This window comes from Sander lucioperca, chromosome 17, assembly GCF_008315115.2.
Source record: "Sander lucioperca isolate FBNREF2018 chromosome 17, SLUC_FBN_1.2, whole genome shotgun sequence".
In the NCBI taxonomy this organism is placed as follows: Eukaryota; Metazoa; Chordata; class Actinopteri; order Perciformes; family Percidae; genus Sander; species Sander lucioperca.
The window spans coordinates 3,711,320-3,734,490 of record NC_050189.1 but is presented as its reverse complement, the minus strand read 5'-3'; positions in this window follow the sequence as shown (position 1 = coordinate 3,734,490).

Here is a 23,171-nt window from a genome sequence, read left to right as displayed (position 1 = left end):
CATTCAGAGATGAAATCATGGCCTGGAGGAACAGTGAAAGAGTATATTAATGCATGCAACATTTACCTTCACAGATGGTTTGTTTGTCTGTAACCAACATCTAGAAAGAAATTATTATATTTATTGCGACCAAGAGGAAGAACCCTATTGATTTCCATGACCGTTAGACTTTTACTCAAGCGGTATCAGACCAAACTTTCCACTGTCATCTTAGTCATTCTGATACATTTCCTGTGCAACTCTGTGCTCCCGGTGTGAGCAAACTGTTGATTTTGGAGATCCTGTGACCTTTGTTCAAGCATCACCACTGGGCTAAACTTTCAAATTCCAAAGTACACCCCTTCTACATTGCCTGTAAAAATATTTGCTGTATGTTCATCCATGCAATTAACTGAAATAAATATATTAGATCCACTATAATAAATGCATTATTAAAATTGTTAAACCTATTTTGGTAGCTCCTTGACCTTTACTGTGGTTCAATGTATAATTTACATATGCAATGTTCATTGTGAGCCAATGTGGGGAAATGCTATCATACATCACTTTAGCCTTGACACTATTTGAGTATTACGATTTTTCAGCAACTTCGGCAAACTCCATTTACTGACGAAGATCATGTGATCAAAAGCTCCAGAACTGCTGCTAAATGGACCTTGTGGTGAGATTGTTTTCTCAACTTCTGTTTTTAAGTTCAAGAATAAACTCTGAAGCCAACAGGATGAAAAGTCCTCAAATCACTCAGACAACTGGCTTAACAGGATCTGCTAATACATGATTAAAAGCTCCATAAAAGTGGTTTTCTCAAAAGATTATAATGTAAATAAATGTCAATTATTGTAGCCTGAGCCTAGCAAATTTTTCTGCTGCAAGAGTATTGGTTAAAATGAGTGCCCCACCCACTCCATTCTCCACCAATCAAGCCAATCACATTCTTGTGAGCACTCTGTAACAAGGCTGTTTGACTTGAATGAAGATGCACAGTGCATCCAAAAGTTAATCCTTGCAACTAATAAATGATTACAGAAAAATCCAGAGCACTCCAGTTTCCTTCTGGGCTTAATTAGCCATGGCTTTTGTTCGACACTTAGGATAATACCTCATCAGCGTGAAGTAATTTCAAAATGTGAAATTACCTACAAGACAATCAAAATCAGGGAGGATATTCAGGAATGTACTCTATATGGATTTGGTTGTTTTTGTCCAACATCCTTCAAATCTGACATTTTTACCCAATATTCATTGGTAAACATTTAATTTTTAGACCATCAGAAATGTTGCTTTTTTTCAACTTTTCCCCCAGCTTTTATCAAGCTTTTTATCCATCCATTTTGATTTATTTACTTAGGTGGTGGGCATTTTATCTCAGAACGAAGCTTACTTTGTTCCGGTTGTTTTTTGTTGATAACATTTCTTAAAGTAGTGCAGAAAATTGCTTCTTCTAATCCACCGATGAGTTCCTGTGGTTTTATCTCCATTTATACGTGTATGAGCTCTTTTGCTTTCTACTGAAGTGGGTCGGCTCTGTCTGTTTTTTTTTTTTTTCCCCCTCTGTGACCACTAACAGAATATTGCCTTGGTGAAGCCATACATGAGAGGGACACCATTAGAGAGGTTGACAATTGCAGAGCACTCTAGCTTTTCTAGAGCACGTGGTCTTAACCTTAATAGCACTGGATGATGGAGCAAGAGAGAAGAAGTAATAATCAGAAGAAAAAATATTGACAAAGGATGTGTGATTTTTTTCATTTGCCCAACTTTAACATTGATTCATAAACGTATCCTGACAAAGATGGTGAGAGCTGAGGCAGGCTTGAAATAAAGTTGATAGGCCATCATTTCAGTCTTCAATAGTCTACGAAAGAAGTATACTGTAAAGTCTATGGCCAGACATGCTTGTTGAAATATCGATTGCTGCCTATGACATAAATGTAGGCCTATGTTAATAGAAATATAGGATGCATATTAGTGGCTGCTTTTTGTCATGTATATGGATTAGTGCTCTCAGTTAAACGCGTTACTAACGGCGTTGACGCAAACCCATTTTAACAGCGTACATTTTTTTTATCGCGAGATTAACGTTCTTCTTGGCCTAGCAAACTTTGTAGTTTTTTTTCACATGCTGTTGCAACAACTAGTAACGTTAGAAAAACTACAACACCACACCGGATCTAGCTAGACCGGAAACAAAACAACAGCCACGCTGCACACACTTGTTTGGGCTTGCGAGCTGGCCAAAGAGTAGTAGGCTAAAAAAACTTTACGTTTTGAGTGGATGGCGAGCGCGAGACGCCGAAATGGATGGCAATAAGATTCTGAATGGAAAGTTTACTTTTAAAAAGTCGCCAAATTGTTCCATTGACAAGACCAAAGTGATCTGTGTGTTTTGTCGTTGTGAACTGATCTATCATCGCAGCACGTCCAGTCTGAAATATCACTTGATGGCCAAGCACACAGCTGATGCGAATTCTCCGCCCCCTTGTCAAAGCCGTTACATTGTGTGAGAGATTATTTGCTCCAAGTGTGAATGATTTCTCCAAGTGAGAATGTTAGTGTGAAATTGAACACTACAGTATGCCAATGTTGTTTTTAATAAAAAAAACATTTGCACAAAGCAAGCCGATCCACTTTTCCATGTTGATAAGAGCATTAAAATGAGAAAAACTAATTGGACAAAAAGAAATCAAGGGACATTTAGAATAGATAAAAATATGTGATTAATTGCAAGTTAACTATGGCATTAATGTGATTAATCGCGATTAAATATTTTAATCGTTTGACAGCACTAATACGGATATATTTTAAGGTTTCTTTTCATTTAACTCAAAACTGACATTTTTAATATATTTGAGACATTCTTGATATAGTAGATAGGCCTACAGTATATATATTTGATGTATTATTGTCTCTGGGATTTATGTCCTTTTGATTGACTTTGCATTGTCTATTTATTCCATTGTTTTGAGATAATTCTGTGCTGGTTTGCTGGTTGGCCACACCTGTCACCATAGAGCTTTATTATTAGCCTATTAGTATATAGTGTATATATACTGTATATGGGCTGTGATGTGCTAAATAAATGTGTGGTTTGTGTGGTCTTTTCCAATTCAAAATTACGACTATGACATTGGTATCTTGTGATATTTTAATCAATGGCCGTGAATCAGACGTCTACAGTGTGCTTCTGTCATTATAGCTCACAATCAGACATTAATGAGTTTGGTATTCAAGTCAGTATTTTAGAAGACTTCTGATGCTCTCCTGCTCACACATTTGCCAACATGGCATGGTGTGAGGCCATTAGTCAGGGAAAATAATTAGCTAATTTCCATCAGTCTGTATAATAATGGGGCTCATTTGGTAGGGTCAGATTAAGAATGAGGGGGAACACATCTCATTCTAAAAAAGCAATATCTTATGAAGTGTGGTTCCTGTATGAGAGACTGCAAACTATATAAAGTTGCAAAGTGTGAGGAGAAACTGTTTCTGAATGTACTTTTCACCCTACTTTTTCTTTTAATGATATCCTCAATGTTCCTAAACCATGAACCGTTAAATCCCCGGTTCAAGCCCGGCCACGTTCGTCGCATGTCAGTCTCCATCTCTCATTCTCTCCCCTCGTTACCTGTCGTCTCTGAACTAGTAGCTATCTAATAAAGGCATAAAAAAAGATATAAACTAAGCAATGAAATATAATGCAACAACTATGACTTTACTGGTGTTCATGGTCCCCAGTTTTAATTATTTTAACTTTTTCCCTGACCAATCTTGTTTTGTCCATCAGTTTGGCATGGCAGATGGCTCTAAACACTACAATACTCATTAGCCTTGGCTGCTGTTGCAAAGGAGAAGAAGCCAGTCAGAAGCCAGAATCAAAGTTGTAGAGGATTCAAAATGCTTCGTTGTGAACAAAACCATGGCACCATGGTCGCCGAGTTCATCCAAACCTGACCCAAAATCAAAAACAGAATTAATATGCAGCATACATAACCAGAACTTTAAGGGCTGCGATTGGATGTTTTTTGCCAAAATGAACCCCGGGAGTTTGTTTAGGCGGCCAAGTGCGGGGAGGCAATGCCAAATGTAAGGTGGTAGGTCTTAAGGCCGGTTTATACGTGTGCGTTGAATCCATGTCGTAGGTACGCCGCAGTGCACCCCCCACACCATATTGGAAAATAGTTCCAACATCCCTGACTCAGTGCATTTTGTCATTTTCCCCATATAGACCACATGTGCAATAGTTTTGAAGGGCCAGAAAATTGTCCATGGCTGGCACATGACAGTGTATGTACTGTAAGCCTTGAATGCTCTTAAGGTGAAGTGGCAAATGTTCTCACTCAGTTTGTATGTGTAAGTGAAAGAAGAAGAAGTAGACAGAGTGACAGAGAGAGTGAAAGTAATCCCCATGCTACAGTAGCTCCGTCAGCATACTTTACTTCACCACACACACACCTCCCCTCTGCCTCTCTCTTTTCTTGGCACCATTACCTTACTGCAGATTTCAGCCTCTAACACACCAAATGTATTGCATCTGAGATTTAAGAGGGGAAAACGTAATGGTGTGGGAAGTAGGGAAAGGTTGCTTTCTGTTTAATTCCACCTGGGCAAAGTCCAGTGCCAAGCAGAAGCAGTGTTAGGTCCCAATCTCTCATAAAACAAAAGTGAGAGACACCTGGATAAGGCTGTGATAGCCTATGTGGAGTTCATATCAATGCACAATAGCTGTGTCCCTCCAGTATTCAGCGTATTATCCCTCTCTCTTTTTGTCACACTCATACTCTGCCTCTCTCGCTCATTTTATTTCCTCTGTGTCTCTCTCTCATTTCCTCTTTGCGTTCCCCTCTCGGGCTCTCTCCTCTTATTCCCCGTTTGCAGAGGCATTAACCAGACCATTAATGTGACGGCAATCTACATATGAAATGTAATTTGCAAGAAATTAATTTCTACCCTCCATCTGTACATTTACTCTCATCCTTAATTTGTTTCAGAGGAACAATTCCATTGGTCACCATCTGGGCATTTGGAAAAAGGAACAGAGATGTATTCATTTAATGTTAATGGCATATGTGATTGGCTCCATGTAAAAATAAATTAAAGAAAGTAAGAAATAAATGAAATCACATTGAAGGAACGCAGATGTCATATCAAACATTTAAAGAGAAGTGCATGCAAGTGTCCCATTACTAACACAAATACCAATTCAAATGGTGGGGCGTGACAACAGATGCGCAACATAATATCAGGTTTAGGAAACTCATTTTGGGGGTGATAGAGAAGGCTGCTAACTCATTATGCGCTGCGCCCACTTTTAAAATCCTGCACCAATGGCTCCCCTCTGTTACAGGCTGGTGTTTACCAGTTTGCTGCGCCAACCTCAAACGAGAAAACATTCTCTACTGTGCTACTATTGTGGACCTGGCAGCAAACGTTTGGAGGCAAGAGGAAGTGTGGTGGTGGAAGAGCAGAGGAGGCACAGAGCAGAAGCACATGTCTTTGGCTCGTATCATCCAAACCCCAATTAAAACATTTCAATCAGCCACTAGGCAGCGTTCAGGCTGGGGTGGAGCCAAGTCTGTCTGGGGGACAAGACTTTGCAGAGGAAAAAGGGTGACCAGAGACAAGGCTGCATATCTACAGTAGAAGAAAACAAACAAGATGGTACTGCAATAATGCAAGGCTTGTTACCCCCAATTTCCACCGGCTGCATAACGGCTGCGGATCCGCTCCGTAACGGCGGCGGAGTCATTAGGTTTCCATTAAAGTCAATGTGTGTATTTCCACTGACTGCAGAACGGCTGCGTTCCGACTCCGGCACAGCTCCGGCGATCCGCAGCCCTCCAGAGCAGATACGCAGAGCTTCTATTTTTGCCGGACACCGGAGAGCCCCGCAGCAATTCAGCACACGGCAGATAGTGCGGGACCGGACGTCGAGCACAGAAACAAAATAAACATCCGGTTCATTTTCAAAATAAAATACACCGTGCTCACAGCGGATAATATTTCCCTGCACTACACCTTGAAAACACAGCACAGAGTTGTTTCCCCTCTACTCCTCTGGATGGAAACAAACTGTTGTTGGTTTTGTGGTTCTATTCTACGTGAATTTGCGAGATCTTGTGGGTCCTCGTGACTACAGCTGTCAGTCATGGCCGCAGCCGTGCCGCAACAAATCCGGACCTAGTGGGTATTGACGGAGCTGTTCCGCAGCAGAGCCGGTCCGCGGTTCTGCATTCAGTGGAAATCCGGAGTTACAGAGTAATCTGGAAGGTCGCAACGGTGACCTATACTGTGGTTACGGTCCATAATACTGCTTTATATCTTTAGATAACTAAAATCAGGAGAACACTAGGAAAAAAACAAAAACACTTAGTGTTTTGAAATTAGAAATTGAATTGTTCTACTAAAAGAAACCCTTAATCTGAAGCACCTAGCACAAACACAGATAGAAAGGAGAGAGATAATGTAAAATACAACACCTTTACTATGAGCAGACTATTAGAGATTCAGGAACTGGAACCACCAACAAGATACATCTACTCACTGGCAGCGGGCATGGCTAAAGCCAGACTACTAAATGAGGTCTGAGAAGCTAGAAATTAGTGATTAAGGCCGGTTACACACTGGATGCGTCGCGCGAGCGTGTCAGCCTGCTAGAAATAGAACCGACGCCTATTTTTCACGCGAGACGCGAGCGTGTTGGAAGCGTTTCCAGGCAAAATAGAATAGGAAAATATGTTTATATTTCATTTAGACACGAATGCATATTAATGAGTGAGTGAAATTGCAAGCCTCTGCTTGGGCTCGATAGGATCACGGAAATTGGTTCTCTGCCTCGTCAGGTCCAACAATAGACAAAATCTCCTCCATTTGTACCGCTGACATCCGAAAGTAATTCAGATGTTTCTCGGAATCAAGTTGCAACTCCGCAACGAGGTGATAAGCTCCGAAAGTTTTTCTTGTCCAATTCATAGGGTGAACCCACCATCGTCGTCGGTTTCTCCTCCGGCGAATTCTTAACAGAAGAAGGGCCGCAATGGCTTTTCTTCTGTCAACAACTCGAACTGAAAAAGAACAAATAGCGTTTTCATTTTCCATAGTAACATGTAGCCTATATATAAAAGGGTAGGATAGGCTACAATAACAACGTAGTGTGTGTTCTGAGTGACGGTCCAACATCAGATAGGCTATATAGGCTCTTTACAGCTACACAAAGTTGTTTTAAACAGACAGCCCACTTACCCATTTTTCAGAGTTTGAATCTGTCGGCACTATGTCCCGAGATCAGCCCTCCCTGTACCTAGCAGCAGGAGCAGCGCCACGTCAGACACGCTTCTGGTGTGTAGGACACAGAAAAATCCACGCAGCCGCCACGCTTCTGAGACGCAACAGAAATGCCACGCTTGTGCGACGCATCCAGTGTGTAACCGGCCTAAGAGTGATTATTAGAGGGGCCGCTAGCATGCTTGAGGACACCTAGCTATGTCCATCTGCAAAGCAAACATGAATTACCCAGGACCTACTGGAACATACAGGACATGAGGGTAGGATAAGAAGCACACAGGTGCAGCCATGGCCTTGAAAAACTTTTAACATCATGGATTTTAAAGCATTTATGTTTATGATAATGATGGGAGATTTCTATGCTCTCTGGCTTCTAGATTTAAGTCTCTGGGTGCAAATTGGTAATTTCAACAAACCTCCATGCTAATGCATTCCACTGGGTTTTATGGTTTAGGCTGATGTGTAGGTTGGAGTTAAAGGAGAATTCTGGCCATTTTTTACATTAATCTTGATCGCTATAGCTACGCGAGTACTTTTGATAGAAAAAACCCCGACCCGAATCAGTGCAGGCAACACGGAGTAGCTGCAGCTAGGTGTACAAGCGTCCCTTGAGCTAAAACGGCAGTTGTGTGGAATTCTCCTTTAAGTGAGGAAATGAAAGCCATAATGGCACAAGAAGGTACCCTCAAATGGACAGATAGAAAACCCATCCAGTGAACCATACTCAACATTGCTTTTGGAAAATTAAATTATTGTAGTCAAACAAACTTAAATACTACTGGTGAATCTTTTTTTAAACTTGCTCTAAGGTGCAAGTTTGGCCTGACTTAACAGTCGATCACATAGAGCTCATTAGACTATGATGTACAACAAAAGATGTGTATTAGAGTGAATGTCAAGATTCTTTGCCACAAACAAAACATAAAACTTGAATAAACCCTAATGACCTAATGAGTGCATTATAATTTAGCTCTACATTTCTACTTGATTTCCAGTGGTGTAGCACAAAAATCTGGGCCCTGTGTGTCGTAGTGCCCCCCTCCACGTTGACTACATTTATTGTCACACCTGCACAACTGAATCAGCAACTAACCCAATGCATCTGCAGTGGTGATAAGGGTCATCATTTTCAGTATTTTCTCAACATACTATGCAAATATTTTAGAACAGACTTTTAATGTTCACAAAATTGGACTTAAGTATCCAAAGCACCGCTGGGATCACACAGGTTAATTCTGTTTCAGGGTTTTATTTTGCAACAGGGTTAGGGCAGGGGACACAGCACTAAGGGAGAGCTTGATATATTCTCTGCAGTTCTCCTACCTTATTTATTCCCTTTCCTTTTTCTTTCTCTACTCACAACATCAGAGCATATCTCCAGTATTTGCAAATTTGCATCCCCTCTGGCCTCCAGGGAGTTAGATTTGGAAAGGCCCCACGGGGAGAGCGAGTGAAAGAGCAGCAGAAAAAGGTAGGTAGACACGATGGGAGGGGGGCACCGACGAGGCACACATGCTCACGTGCACCTGCGGTGTTTGATGAATGATGAGGATAATGACTGATGATATGTAGGAGGCCTAGGGGAGAACACCTGAGTGGTTATATCAAACGCACACACACACACACACACACATCTACACAGCCCTGTGGCTTAGACATGGTCATTGCCATGATAATACAGTGTGAAGAGTTAGATGGACTGGATCGCTTTGTTTATCAATCCAAATAACTCAACAATTAAAATGTGATGAGATTTCTGGCTGTCCACATTCACTAACTGGTTCAAACTTGTTTAGAAAAAAAATAACCAGCTGTTGGTATTTGGGTTAGTCTCACATCTTTGTGAATCATCGTGTAAAAAGGAATAACTACTAATGATAACGTTTAAAAAGAAATTTAAAGTGTATCTGGATGTCACTTGTGTTGAAGATCATGCACACGTCCTTTCAAAAGGAGAACATTAAGGTGTAATGGCTTCTGCAATGTGCAATCCAAACCAAAAGTTACAAGTATAATATTAAAGTGCTCATATTATGCTCATTTTCAGGTTCATAATTGTATTTAGAGGTTATATCAGACTAGGTTTACATGGTTTAATATTAAAAAAAAAATGATTTTTGTTGTACTGCACATTGCTGCAGCTCCTCCTTCACCCTGTGTGTTGAGCTCTCTGTTTTAGCTACAGAGTGAGGCATCATACTTCTGTTCCATCTTTGTTGGGAGTCACACATGTGCAGTAGCTAGATAAGCATTGCTAGCTAGTCAGTTGCAGAGTATGAGGGCGTGCCACGCTAGCCGCTAGGCGAGCATTATAACGTGTGTTACAAAGTGACGCACGTTCGTCACGGAAGTAAAGGCTGGACTACAATAGAGGACTACAATTGTACAAAGTGCTTACATAGTTGTTCATATTGGTGATAAAAGTAACTTAACGTCACATCACTTGAATGAGTCCTGGTTCATGGGGATTTTAAGAATTACTGTATAGATAGAACAGTTTTTAAATTGTGGCCCCTATCGAGACCAAAACCAATCTCAGCCATTGCAATTTAATGGAACAGACCAGTAGAATAAATTTACACAAGTTTAAAGTTGTATTTAATAAGCCTTGAAGGTCCAATATGTAATACTGACAACTAGCATTTAAAATAGTTACTGCAGTCCAAATTCAAATTACTGGAGATAGCCTCCCCCAGTCCCTCCTAGCCAGCTTCGAAGTTAATGGGGGTTGCCAGGTTGCGAACGCTAAACCCAATATCTCACAATGTCAATGTTAGCCAGATGCTAATCTCGCATTGCCAGACATTACTCCACAGTGCAGCAGAGTTGCTAGATGAAACTATGTTTACGGTTATAAAAACCTGTGCTCTGTACCCGGCTGACAGTCACCTTTTATTGGCTAAATGTAACAACAACGACCGCTAAAAAGACTGCGACCTTGCGGATGTTTGTGCCCAACTGACAGCCACCATTTCTTGGCTTAACGTCACTGCAACAGCTACTAAAAAGAACGCGACCTTGCGGTTGTCTGTACCCAGGTTACAGTCACCGTTTGTTGGCTACGGCTGTTGAGCAGATGTGGCGGAAGAATTTCGGTACTACTACTTTCCAGACCCTGTTATACAGCTTGTCTATACATTGTATTACATATTATGGTTTCATGCCAGTTTGTAACAAAGTGGGAATCATACTGTCCAACATATCATAACCTCGAAGCTGGCGATGGTAACGTTAGCCACAAGAATATTACATAACATAACAGACATTGCAGGCGACCTGTAGAGAACATAAACTGTGTCCCAATCCAACAATTCAGGCTACACAGTGTATTTGCCAAAGTTTAATTGCAATGTTTCCATTATGAGGAAATCAAACTTGGGGTTTCTGTCATATTTCCATCACCGTGGTTGTAAACAGCTGTGGCTCACCCGCTTGCCTGGTCCTCCGGTAACGTTAGCAGATAACACGTATTAGCATGGCGACGTTAGCCAGCGCCAGCCAGGATCACTTCACCAGCTGTGTCTTAATTCTTTTGGCGAATAACTAACTTGAGTACTTTATAATACTTTATAATGCAAGCACATGCATGTTGAAATGACTGAAAATGCCTATCAGTACTACATTAGCCGTGATAGAATTGAATGAAGCTCAATCTTAGGAGGCAATTAGCCAATTCAGCATCCTTTTGGGCTCTAAGCCGTCTTCATCACTTAAATGCATCTCCAATATTTATCCGTGTTTTACCTCGTCTCCTCATCATGCAACGGTTTAGAAAGATGAGGTTTTTTATTTAGGGCAGGTAGAATGAATCTAACGTTATATCTGTTAATCCAGTTTGTTTGGTTGCTGCTAGCATCGCTGCGTTGTTTTTGCGTGTTTGCGTTTCATGTCTGGCAACCTGGGTGTCAAAATGGGCAGTTGACAATAACAGACAGGCCAAAATAAAAACAGACATTCCATCTTGGAATGGACATTTTTGAAGTAGAAAATACTGGCTTTAGACTTAGACTTCTCTTTATTGATCCTTTTGTGATGACTCCCGCAAGGAAATTAGATTTCCAGCAGCAGATTTTAGCAGCTTACAAAACACTTTAAATAAAGAGGTATAAAAATATACAGTATAGAAAAAATACAGTATAAGAATAAACTTTTAGCTAAATATTTTTTACAAAAAGTAAACAATAAACTACAGATAAATAAAGATAAATATATAGATATATAGGACTGTGTATGGTATTGTGTTATTATACAGTTAATAAATAAAAGACATTTAGCATAAATTAGCAGTTAGAGTGTCCAGGTATGTATGTGAGTATATTATTAATTTATTGCACAGTGAATGAGTGAGTGGCTACCACTCCTTCCCTTCCCTCCTGTTCTGTTCTGTCCTCTTTACCCTATTTCCTCCTTCCCGAGTGAGGAGCTGTAGAGTATGATGGCATGAGGGACAAAGGAGTTCTTGAGTCTGTTGGTTCTACACTTGGGAAGGAGCAGCCTTCCACTGAACAGGCTCCTCTGGTTGCTGATGACGGTGTGCAGGGGGTGGCTGGCATTGTCAGTAATGTCCAGCAGTTTGTCCAGTGTCCTCCTCTCTGCCACCGTCACCAGTGAGTCCAGCTTCATGCCGACCACAGAGCTGGCCCGCCTGATCAGTTTATCCAGTCTGGAGGTGTCCTTCTTGGATATGCTGCTCCCCCAGCACACCACAGTGTAGAAGAGGACGCTGGTAACCACAGACTGGTAAAACATCAACAGCAGTTTGCTGCAGATGTTGAAAGACCGCAGTCTCCTCAGGAAGTACAACCTGCTTTGTGTCTTTCTGTACAGGTCACTGGTGTGTGTTGTCCAGTCCAGTTTATTATCCAGCCACAGCCCGAGGGATTTGTATGATTGCACAGCCGCCACCTCAGCTCCCTCTAGCAGGACTGGTCGCGGTCTTGGTCTGGACCTCCCAAAGTCAATGACCAGCTCCTTCGTCTTAGAGGTGTTGAGCTGTAGGCAGTTAGTGTGACACCAGAGAGCAAAATCCCCCACCAGACTCCGATACTCCTCCTCTCTGTCACCCCTGATACACCCAACGATGGCTGTGTCATCGGCGTACTTCTGTATGTGACACAGCTCCGAGTTGTAACAGAAGTCCGAGGTGTACAGGGTGAAGAGAAGAGGAGCCAGCACTGTGCCCTGGGGGGCTCCAGTGCTGCTTACCACAGTGTCAGAAGTGGTGTTCTTCAGCCTGACGTACTGTGGCCTGTCAGTGAGGTAATCCTTGATCCAGTCTACCAGATAGGGGTCCACTCCCATCCTGTTCAGTTTGTCCTCAAGTATAGGGGGCCGGATGGTATTGAAGGCACTGGAGAAGACCAAGAAAAGGATCCTCACTGTGCCGCTTCCCTTATCCAGATGGGAGTGGACTCGGTGTAGCATGTAGAGGATGGCATCCTCCACACCAACATTTGGCTGGTACGCAAAATGCAGCCGGTCCTGGACATGTTGTACCTGAGGTCTGAGGAAGCTGAGGAAGAGCTGCTCCAACGTCTTCATCAGGTGTGAAGTGAGTGCCACCGGTCGGAATCTGTTCAGCTCGCTGGGCCTGTTCTTCTTGGGAACCGGAACGATGCAGGATGTCTTCCAGAGGGTGGGCACTCTCCCTAGCTGTAGGCTAAGGTTGAAGATCCGTTGTAGTGGTTCCCCCAGTTCTGCAGCGCAGGTCTTTAGTAGTCTCGGACACACTTTATCCGGGCCTGCTGCATTCCTGGGCCGGAGCTTCCTCAGCTGTCCACTGACTTGGTCTGTGGTGATGTGAAGCAGGGATTGTGTTGAGGTGGGGGAGGAGGAGGGGGGGGTTGTGGTGTCAGGGGGGAGGTGTGTAGAGGGAAGAAGGAGAGATGGCTGCGGTGAGGGGGACAAGGACAAGGGCTGGTTAAACCTGTTGAAGTCATTCAGCTCATTCGCCCTCTCCATTGTCCCCCCTGTAGCTCTGGTCTTTGTGTTGTGACCTGTGATGGTCCTCACACCTTCCCAGACCTCCCTCATGTTGTTCTCCTTCAGCTCTACCTTTTTCCTGTAGCTGTCCTTAGCTTCCCTCACACAGTGTTTCACCTCCTGCTGTGCTGCCTTCATGGCCTCCCTGTCCCTGCTCCTGAAGGCAGCCTTCTTCTTGTTGAGGACAGCCTTGACTACCCGCGTTACCCATGGCTTGTTATTAGGGTAACAGCGGACGGTCTTGATGGGGGAGACCACGTCTGCGCAGAAGTTCAGGTAGTCCGTCAGACAATGTGTCATCCCCTTTAGTTTTGTTGTTAGATAACATAGTATTTCAACTTAGCATGTTTCCTTAGTATGTGTTGACATATTGTGGTCATTTTTTGATATATACAGTAAATATGATATATACAGTAAATATATTACATATTGGACCTTTAAACATTACTTCTCAATAGTGCTTAGTATCCTACTTTTTTTATAGTCAGCCACTTTTTTTGCCCAGATTGGCGAAGAGAAGCAGCCAGATGTCCTCTAATTCCTTGCACAAAATGATACATTAACGTGGCTCTAAATGCTGACCAGAAACGTATTCAAGTGTGAGTTATTGAAATGAGTGTCACATCTGAATTGCTTACATGTAGTGGAAATACTTGCATTGCCTTTTAGATTGGTTTAAAGCCTGTTTAATCTAAATAGATCATCAGAAGACCAGTATTAAAATATCCTGCACTTGTTCTGTGTCAAAACATTGGGCAAAAGAATAAAGGCATTTGCCCCCACTGTATTTGCACATAAATAGCCTATACATGACGTCATCTCAAGATATTGAAGTTTGAATTTTGTTTTACTTTGGGAATGCACAGTCTCCCCTAACTCGTTTGGGGCAACATTGAATCAGTAAGAATTTACATCCTTAAATGTACAGCAGAAATATAACTCAATATTGACCCTATTACACACATTTTCTGTTTAAAAAAAAAGTCAGATATTGCATTATGTTGCATAGTATCTGAAACTATAGGACTGTCAGAAATGTTTCAGAACAAAGTGCAAAAGACAAAAACAGACCACAAAACAAGCTTGCAATAAATAGTTTAATTTCTTCTTCTTTAAGTCGATTAAAGTGATCTTTAAAAATTGTGTAAAATCAATTCTTTTATTTTGATTTACAGTCATGAAGTCAGTGTGTGTACCCATTATAACCTCATTAACAACAGTTAACACACACCACAACTACCTTAATATGCCTTTAATAAGGTGAACTTGCTAGCAAACCGTTCCTTATCACACATCCAGCAGTTACAAAGCAACATAAGCATTCATTTGGAGTCATTTTTCTGGCCACCTGAGTGTAAGTCCAATATTCATAGTCTTTTAACTCTGTTTTGGTCTCTACTAACTCCTGAGAGAAATATATGACAATTTATCTGCTAAATGCTCCACTATGTTCACCAGCTAATTGCTAGCTGTGGGTTAGACAGCTAAGCAATGAGCTGAAACTTACTTTAAAGCTGAGATTAGCTGAAGAGGTGGGCAATAATTATATTCATCACTACAGAGAACCCCTGTAACATTGTTTTCACATTGTTATGATACTTTATTCTATGTTGTATTGTATTTGTATGTTTAAAGATTTTCCAGTTTTAAAAATTGTAGTGTATGACATACTGTAAGTGCAACTGTGTCTGTGATTAAATGAAAGTGCATTGGCACACTTAGATAAGAAACTAAATGTCCCAGAAGTGGGTGTGTTACAATAGCAATAACATTAGAATCGCAGATTGGAGGCAATAAAGAAAAACAGCAATCTTGATTTCCCGGAGTTTCATGCATTTAAAGCACATTCTTATACCACCCCTGACCCCTTATCTAGCCTGCGCTGCACCATCATTACAATCAGTGTAATCCCATGTCTCATTTGACTGCAAGCCATGCACCAAAGACAATTAACTTTAGTTAGTGAAAGTATGTTTCATGACATATGCGTCTGAATAAAAGCACATGCAGGATGCAGAGACATTTGCATTTTGCTCATTATCTGCTTGCTTCTGTACTGTTGAATTACATCAGCTTATGAGTTGGTTTCCATTTGCATTTTTTGATTGTATCCTCAGGAGGGAAAAAGCCTTTGATGTGGTTTTGATTACGATTTGCTGAGTACACACTAAACAATTCATGATTTAGTTGCTCCTCCTTTAGCCGTTTCTTTACATCCAAAGCACAGTCACTGCTGGTTTGTTTGATATACATTCATTTATTTGATCAAATCATTTTATTCAAGCTATTTCAGTAAACACTGCCATTTCAACATTTGTATCTAGACAGTAATGCTTCCTTCCTTCTCTCTCACTAGGCAGTGCTGAATTTCACTCATTACTGCTGTTCCTTTTTCTCAACATTCATAAGAACTGTAAAAAGTTTAGAGGTGATGAATAAGTCGCCTTCAAATGTATTCTGTGTCGATTTGGCCTTTTTAAATGACAGAAGTAAAATATTTCTGCAGAATCCTCTGGATGGATGGGAACTACAAACTACAACTACTAGACAAGAAAAAAACCTTCAGTCAGTTACCTTAGTTAATAATAAATATTACTGCTAATAATTTGCTATAGAACACATTCTCATTGAGTAGTAGTGTTCTCTTTGCAGGAAGTTTTCGCTTTATGTAGCACAGTGGAAAGTATGAGGTCGGGGGTGGTGAATGGGTCCTAAGCGGAGCAAACTTTGTCTCCCATCCTTTGCGAGTTTGTGTTCTGTCATATAAATGTTCTGTAGACCCATTTTTAACAAATGATCACAATCGAGCGCTAACCTCTGAGACAAATATGTGGTTTATTTTAGCTGCTTCACAATAAAAAACACTTTCATTGTGAAACAGCAGCAGTAGGAAATTTGCATGCATCATTTTACTGTGAAACCCCTCATGCTTCAATGGAAAACCTGAATCCAACACAAGAATGGTGGACTCCGCCACAACGGCTGTCATTTTTTAATCCCTCAAACTTTTTACAAAAACCCTGAAGAGACAAAAAGCAATAAATACCAGACTAAGAGCTCTTTAAGTTTATATACACTTATAAAAAGGCTATACCATTGCATTGGGTGACATGTTCCTTCTCTGCAATCAACATGTGTGGTGTTAGTGTAGCTCATTAAGTGTCAAAAGACAACCAACCAAACCAAGACCACTCTCTTGCCACCTCTCTGCAACACTGCCAAACTCTGTCTGTAGCTTTGTGTCTTGCTTCTTGTTATTTCTGAAGACATTTTGAACTCGGCTCCGATCATCCAGGGGGAAAAAAAACAGCCAAAGTGTCACAGCACAACTGGAAATATGGTATTGAAAACAATTAATTAGCAATCGCCACAGCACTTTTGTTGCTCTAAGTTTGCTTTGAAGGTGGGAAATTAAAAAATAATTAGAGGGACACTTCGCAGGGGGGGAAATAATAAAAAGACTATCGGCTCCCAGTGACACAAGTAACTTAGTTAAAACCTGAAGTGGGTAAACCTTGAGATGCTATTATCTGCTGGGTGTTCAGGTGAGATTGCTTCATCTCAATTTGTCAGGTCAGAATTCCTAAATTAAATTCTATGTCTGTGCAGCGCGATACAGACTTTGTTTTGTGAGCACACTTTTATCATGATGGATTTGCTTAACAAAAAGGAGCCCAGCTCTAGCTGCAGGCTGAGCTAAAGTGGGGGAACTGGAATTATGGAAAAGGGAATGGGGATTTGCTAGCATGATTTGTGCGTTTGTTTGGCTTTTCCCTGGAAAGTAATTAAAGTCTGACATGGGCACACAAGAAAATCTCAGCCAATCACTCCTGTGTGTGTGATGTGATGTGTGTCGCCCGCGCGCATCCTAATTACACGTTAACTGTCTCTCTTTCGGAATATAATAAAAGCAAAACCCTTTTGGTGCCACTCAGCCACAGTCAGCAACGGCGGACGTGCTGGCAGAAACAACCCCACTGATGGACGTCTTTAATTAGCAAGCCGTGACACTGGAAGAGTTTTCCACCATTTCATTCATTCTGAACTGCAGCTGATTGGGTCAACTCTATTTCAGTGCTGTCCCCAAATCTGCTAAGGGCCTGTTTAATGTTCTTGGCTTAAAGTCACGTAAAATAACACGAGCGTGACAGTGAGAAATGTGAGATGAGCTTACAACACTCTTAGTTTGGTTCAACATTTTTTTTATTTTATTCTGATTAAATCTGACCTCAAAGCTAGTCAGAACAATTATTGCTCTTTAACATTCATTTCTTACTTTAAATTGCATTTAGTTGAAAGGGAATATGTCCTTGGATGTTGTTTGGCGCTGCTTTTTTCATTATGTTGTCCACACACACTTTGGTTGACACAGACAGCACACCAGTCGATCTTAAATACACAGAATACAACAGCTCTTTACACTGCTCTCATCCTGCCAGCATTGACAACTCATTAGACAGAGGGATTTTCAGCATTTCAATAGTAAAAGTGTTTAAATTCCTGGGTTTTCCTGGTCCCCTTATCCCCCCCCATGCCGGAAAATTTGGCACAGGCAAAGAAATGGCGGGTTTAGGGGGAAAAAAATCTTATTAAACAAATTCTCTAAAGCATTGAGACCAACTGGTGTGGAGTGCGCTGATAACAGCTGGCCATTTTGGAGTGTCACCTCGCTTGGCAGCTGCACCAGCGGAGAGAGGGGGAAAGAATGTTTTAATGGCTCTAGCCCATGGATTTGAACACTGTTATTTTGGCAACTTTTTAATTATCTTCAAATGAATGGATTGATAGGAGCAGTCATAACGAGACAGAGATAGGAGAACATTCTGTTGTGGTAGTGTTTTCCCCCATTTTGTTCGTCTCTCATGCAAAGATGTTTTAGCAAGATGGCATCCAGACTAAATTGTTCAAATGTTTCGAGGGCAACTTTGCTAATGAGAAATTTAATCACACTTTTGGGAATTTTAGCTTAATGTGATGGACAAAACTTGAAGCTAAAGACAGAAATGGAATTTCATCATAAGGAACTATCGAGTATATAGCCTATGTCCTACTGGAAATATCAAAAAGCAATTTGTTATTTACTTATTTTATACAAAAAAATATTTATGTTGTTCAATTAGCAAATGTTTAAGGATAACAAATTTATTTAATTAATTTCAGTGCAGTTTTGATGACTTTAAGTCTGTCCAAGCAGCAGGGCGTCCATTCAAGTGAAATTAAATTTGTCCATACTTAAATCTGAGTACACACAGAGCAGAATGATGTCCTGCTATCACCACATGTCCCTACAATTTTCATGTTCAAACATGACAGATTTCCTTTTTCATTTCTTAGATGTAGAATTAAAGCTAAACTTAAAAGCTTACAGAATCTTTAAAACTAATGAACAAAATATGTTATGAATAAAATTCTGAAAGTTAAATCCTGCTTGCTTTTGAAGGTCCATTGTGATAGGAATTCCAAGTAGTCACTACACATGTACTTCTTTTGCAACTATAACAAGATACCCAGCTGATATTTCAGCATTAGAAAGCCAAACATAAATCCACGCCAACAAACTTCCAGAAAGTGTATAAAGTGAACCAGAAGCCATTGACTTACTGAAAGATAAAAGTGGGTCTAATCAAAAAGGTTTTCCCATTGTGTGAGAAAGTCTCGCCAGATCCATCTGTTGTACCAGCAATATTCATTGTGTGATCATTAGTGAAACGGACAGGATACTGTGATGGTAAACTAGGGGAGCTTGCTTCTGTAGAAAATCATTTGGAATGTGACAAAGAAACCTAACAAGAGTTTAATAAGTTTGAGCCAAGCGCGAGTAAAGGCATTGTTATATTATGAGAGATGGTGTTGTTCGCCAGGCTAGTCCAGGGTTTAATCTTCTGGTTCTGATTTAAAAAAGTTGGACATGGTTGGTTGTTGATGTTGAGCCTTAGATATGCATGTGTCTGTTTTCTTGTTCAATTGTAAAAAAAGGGATTACTGGCTGATTTTCCTCCAAATATACAGTACGTATTCACCAATAGCAAACAAGTAAAGATTAGGGATGTCCCGCTTAAGCTTGTTTGGCTCCTATCTATATTTAAAGTCCTTTAATAATGGGCATATGCAAAACATTCTCACTCCCAGCGCATCAAAAAAGCAACGCTTGGTCAGGTGTCTTTTAGCGACGTCTTCTTTGGCGTCTCAGTCAGACGAGCTTGGTCGGGACTCTTGGCATTACTTTTTGACCCTCTGGGTCAGGACTCTTGCATCACTTTTTGACCCTCTGGGTGGGGACCCTTGCATCACTTTTTGACCCTCTGGGTCGGGACTCTTGCGTCACTTTATGACCCTCTGGGTCAAGACCAATTTAGTGTGATGTAAAAAAAACAAAAAAAAAAAACACTTAGATTTAAATGACATGCAGCACAAGAATGGGAAAGTTAGGTTTAGGAAAAGATCGTGGGTGGGGTTACAAAATGTATGTTTCAGTGACACGTGGAACAAGAACATGACACGAACCCCGTTTTTTTGGGTGCAAGTCCTGTGTTGTTTGACCCATCAACCACCCAGACCAACCTCTTTACGCAGATTTTTGGTCTTTCATACTCGCTATCGTTACCACTCTTAATAGTACGTCATTTTACAGCGCAAGGTCGAGCTGTTGCCATGCCCGGTACGTCTCATACAAACATATTGAGAAATGAGAAGCTGCTTGTTAGCAATGCTGATAGTCAATTGGCAACAGTTTGTCTGGGCTTTCTAAAACACCCACCACACCATCACACAAATGATTCCTGGCTAAAAGAGAGCCATGGTCACTTGTAGGACTGGGCAATGTGACGGTACACAAATTCAAAACGATATAAAAAAATGTATATCGTACATATTTTTTCTATCGTTTCTATCGTGTTGTCGGAAAAACAGCAACTAAACTGCGTTACAACAATATTTACATCATTAGAATGCCACTTTACGTTCTGATCCTTGCATGTTATGGCCTTTTTGCAATTATGTTCTTGATAAATTGTCTTTAAGTAGTGTCTTAAAGTATTTATTCCACACAAGATAGACAACTAGGATTTACCATGTGGTTATATCATACAGACTTTTTATTTATCGAATTACAAAAAAAAAGCTATATCATGATGTATATTGTTATCCAGAAAAAAAATAGCCTGTATTAGAATAGAAGATTGTGGCCCTAGTACCTTGTCAGTTAATTTTGAGAATTTGAACAAGTGAAAGATGGTGTTGCTGTCTTAGTGAGGAGAGTCTCCATCCTACAGATTCAACTTTGCATTAGGTTTAGTAGCAAGTCAGCATATTTCTCTTCACAAAATTAAGATAATTATCAAACTTTTCTTTAGGCTCAAGAAAAACAGAGTAAAGTGCCGTCTGCTCCTTTTATGCAAAAGTAATTATTTCTCTCCTTAGCTTTTGCTTATTTTGGTCATGTAATAAAGCTAAAATGTTCTTCTCCCGTTTATCAGTTATGTGTGGCCTTTGTTGTTCCATAAAGCACTTTATAAATACATTTGTCTGAATTTATGAGGGAGAAATCTCACAAAAGCAACCAAAGCTAATGAGCCAATTCTCTGTCAGCTGAAGTGTCACAGCAAAAACCGCCATACGGCAAGTGTCTTATGAGGTGAAATACCAAAACAAAAATGAAAATGTCATTGTGGTATCTCTTCCTAACTGACAGGTCCATCCGTACACTTGAGCGTGGGGCTTTTCACAACTCAATATATTCTGGTAAATCCTCATATTATATATATATATATATATATATATATAGAGAGAGAGAGAGAGAGAGAGAGAGAGAGAGAGAGAGAGAGAGAGAGAGAGAGAGAGCCTGTCTTCTTTGTCAAAGTTTAGAATATGCCAACAATAAACTGTCACGGTGATGTTATAACTGAATTCTACATGTGTGTCTAAAGAAGCCATTCACATCTAAAAAAAGGCAGTTAATGCTTTGAGTGGGTTACCTTTTGACTTTAGATTAATTTTTTATTATTTAAAAAACCTTGAGAAGTTAGTGCTTTGGCTTTGAAGTTTTATCCAAGTCTTCTACCTCTTGGTACTCCATCCTTTGTGTGTCTGTGATTGTGTCTTTGTTAGATTATACAACAGAGAGCTTAATGCTATGAGACCACTTGGTTTTTCAGTGAAAATGTAGGCGTGATGGATTGTCAAACTCTTTGGTAACGAATCAACCTATTCAAGAGATGCGCCGAGTAGACAAGGTCAACTTATTGAGATAACATAAAATGTGATGTCTACAGTCACTTACTATAGGCCAAAGGATCATGACTATACAGTACAATCACATGAAAGCAGGCAAAAAAACAAAATTAAAAAGGAGAATTACGGTCGATTTCAACACGTAGCTCTGTTTGTAAATTTGGAGTGCTGTCTGTAGCAAGAAAAACGAAAACAATCGGTGCTGCCTACACTGTGTTATCCTGCTAGCGTTAGCACCCAACAGGCTTAAACAGGGCAAGTTTTAAACTTGTTTTTAGCCTCTTAACATGTTCAACATGTCATTAAAAGTGCCTACCCATGTGAAGTGATTCCTTCCGAGTGAACACAGTGAATCTGACTGCAGTAGATGTGAAAGAAATGCATAAAAGTTGTGTTAATTCAGCTCGGTTTACTTCCGGTGTTGAGACAGCAGTTAAGAGTGCTTAGGGACCGTCTACAAACTACAACACAGAAAAGAGATACAACAAAAATATGTAGGCTATTAATTTAATGATTAAGTAAGATAGTGTCTCCAAACTTACCTCAACTATGACTTGTCTCCTGCTAGTTGTACTACAGCACTTACTTTTAAAAAATAAGCATATGCCTATTTTTGAAAATATGTTTGCATCTCTTTTCAGTGTTGTAGTTTGTAGATGGTCCCAAAGCACTCCTTGCAGTATCAACACCGGAACTAAACAGAGCTGAATTAGCACAACGTTTATGCATTTCTTTCACATCTACTGCAGTCAGATTCACTGTGTTCACTCGGAAGGAATCACTTCACATGGGTAGGCACTTTTAATGACATTTTGAACATGTTAAGAGGCTAAAAACAAGTTTAAAACTTGCCCTGTTTAAGCCTGTTGGCTGCTAATGCTAGCAGGAGGATAACATGGTGTAGGCAGCACCGACTGTTTTCATTTTTCTCGCTACTGACAGCACTCCACATTTAAAAACAATAGAGCTACGTGTTGGAATCCACCGGAATTCTCCTTTAAGTTTGGTGGATGAAAAATTTCTAGGGATGAATTATACATATTTATCACACCCTTTAGGCTTCGACAAAGGTGATGAAGCCCATGGGGTCAAATCAAATGGTTTATATCCTGAGGTGCATTAATCTGGCCTGTATAATAAATGATAATGTGCCCGTTAGATTATAGCATTTTGGGTGCAAAAGTCATTTTAGACTTAAGGATGGCCCTTGAGAAAAGTTCACGCTGTACCCAAAATGGCAGCCCAGTCTCTTGAGGAACTTTATTTACAATGGCTGATTCTGCAGAATACAATTTTCATACAAGCCAAACTGATACTCATGATACCAAGCCATGAGAAGTAGTGAGTGAGAGCATTTTGGATTCAACCCCATAGATGGAAAAGCATTGACTACGAGTCTACAGACATGCTAGTGGCTCTAGCATGAGGCTTTACTAAGGCATAGTGGTGCTTAGGGCTAAATGCTAACATGCTCACTATGATAATGCTACTATTGTCATGTTTAGCAAGTAGAATGTGTACTGTATTGGTTTCGTGTGTTCACATGCTAACTAGCACTAAACACAAACTACAGCTTAGGCTGATGGGAGTGTCAGTTTTTGCAAGTATTCAGTTAAAAACAAAAATATTTGACCCGATGATAGCACTAGATGAACATCAGATATGTTGTAGATACCTAA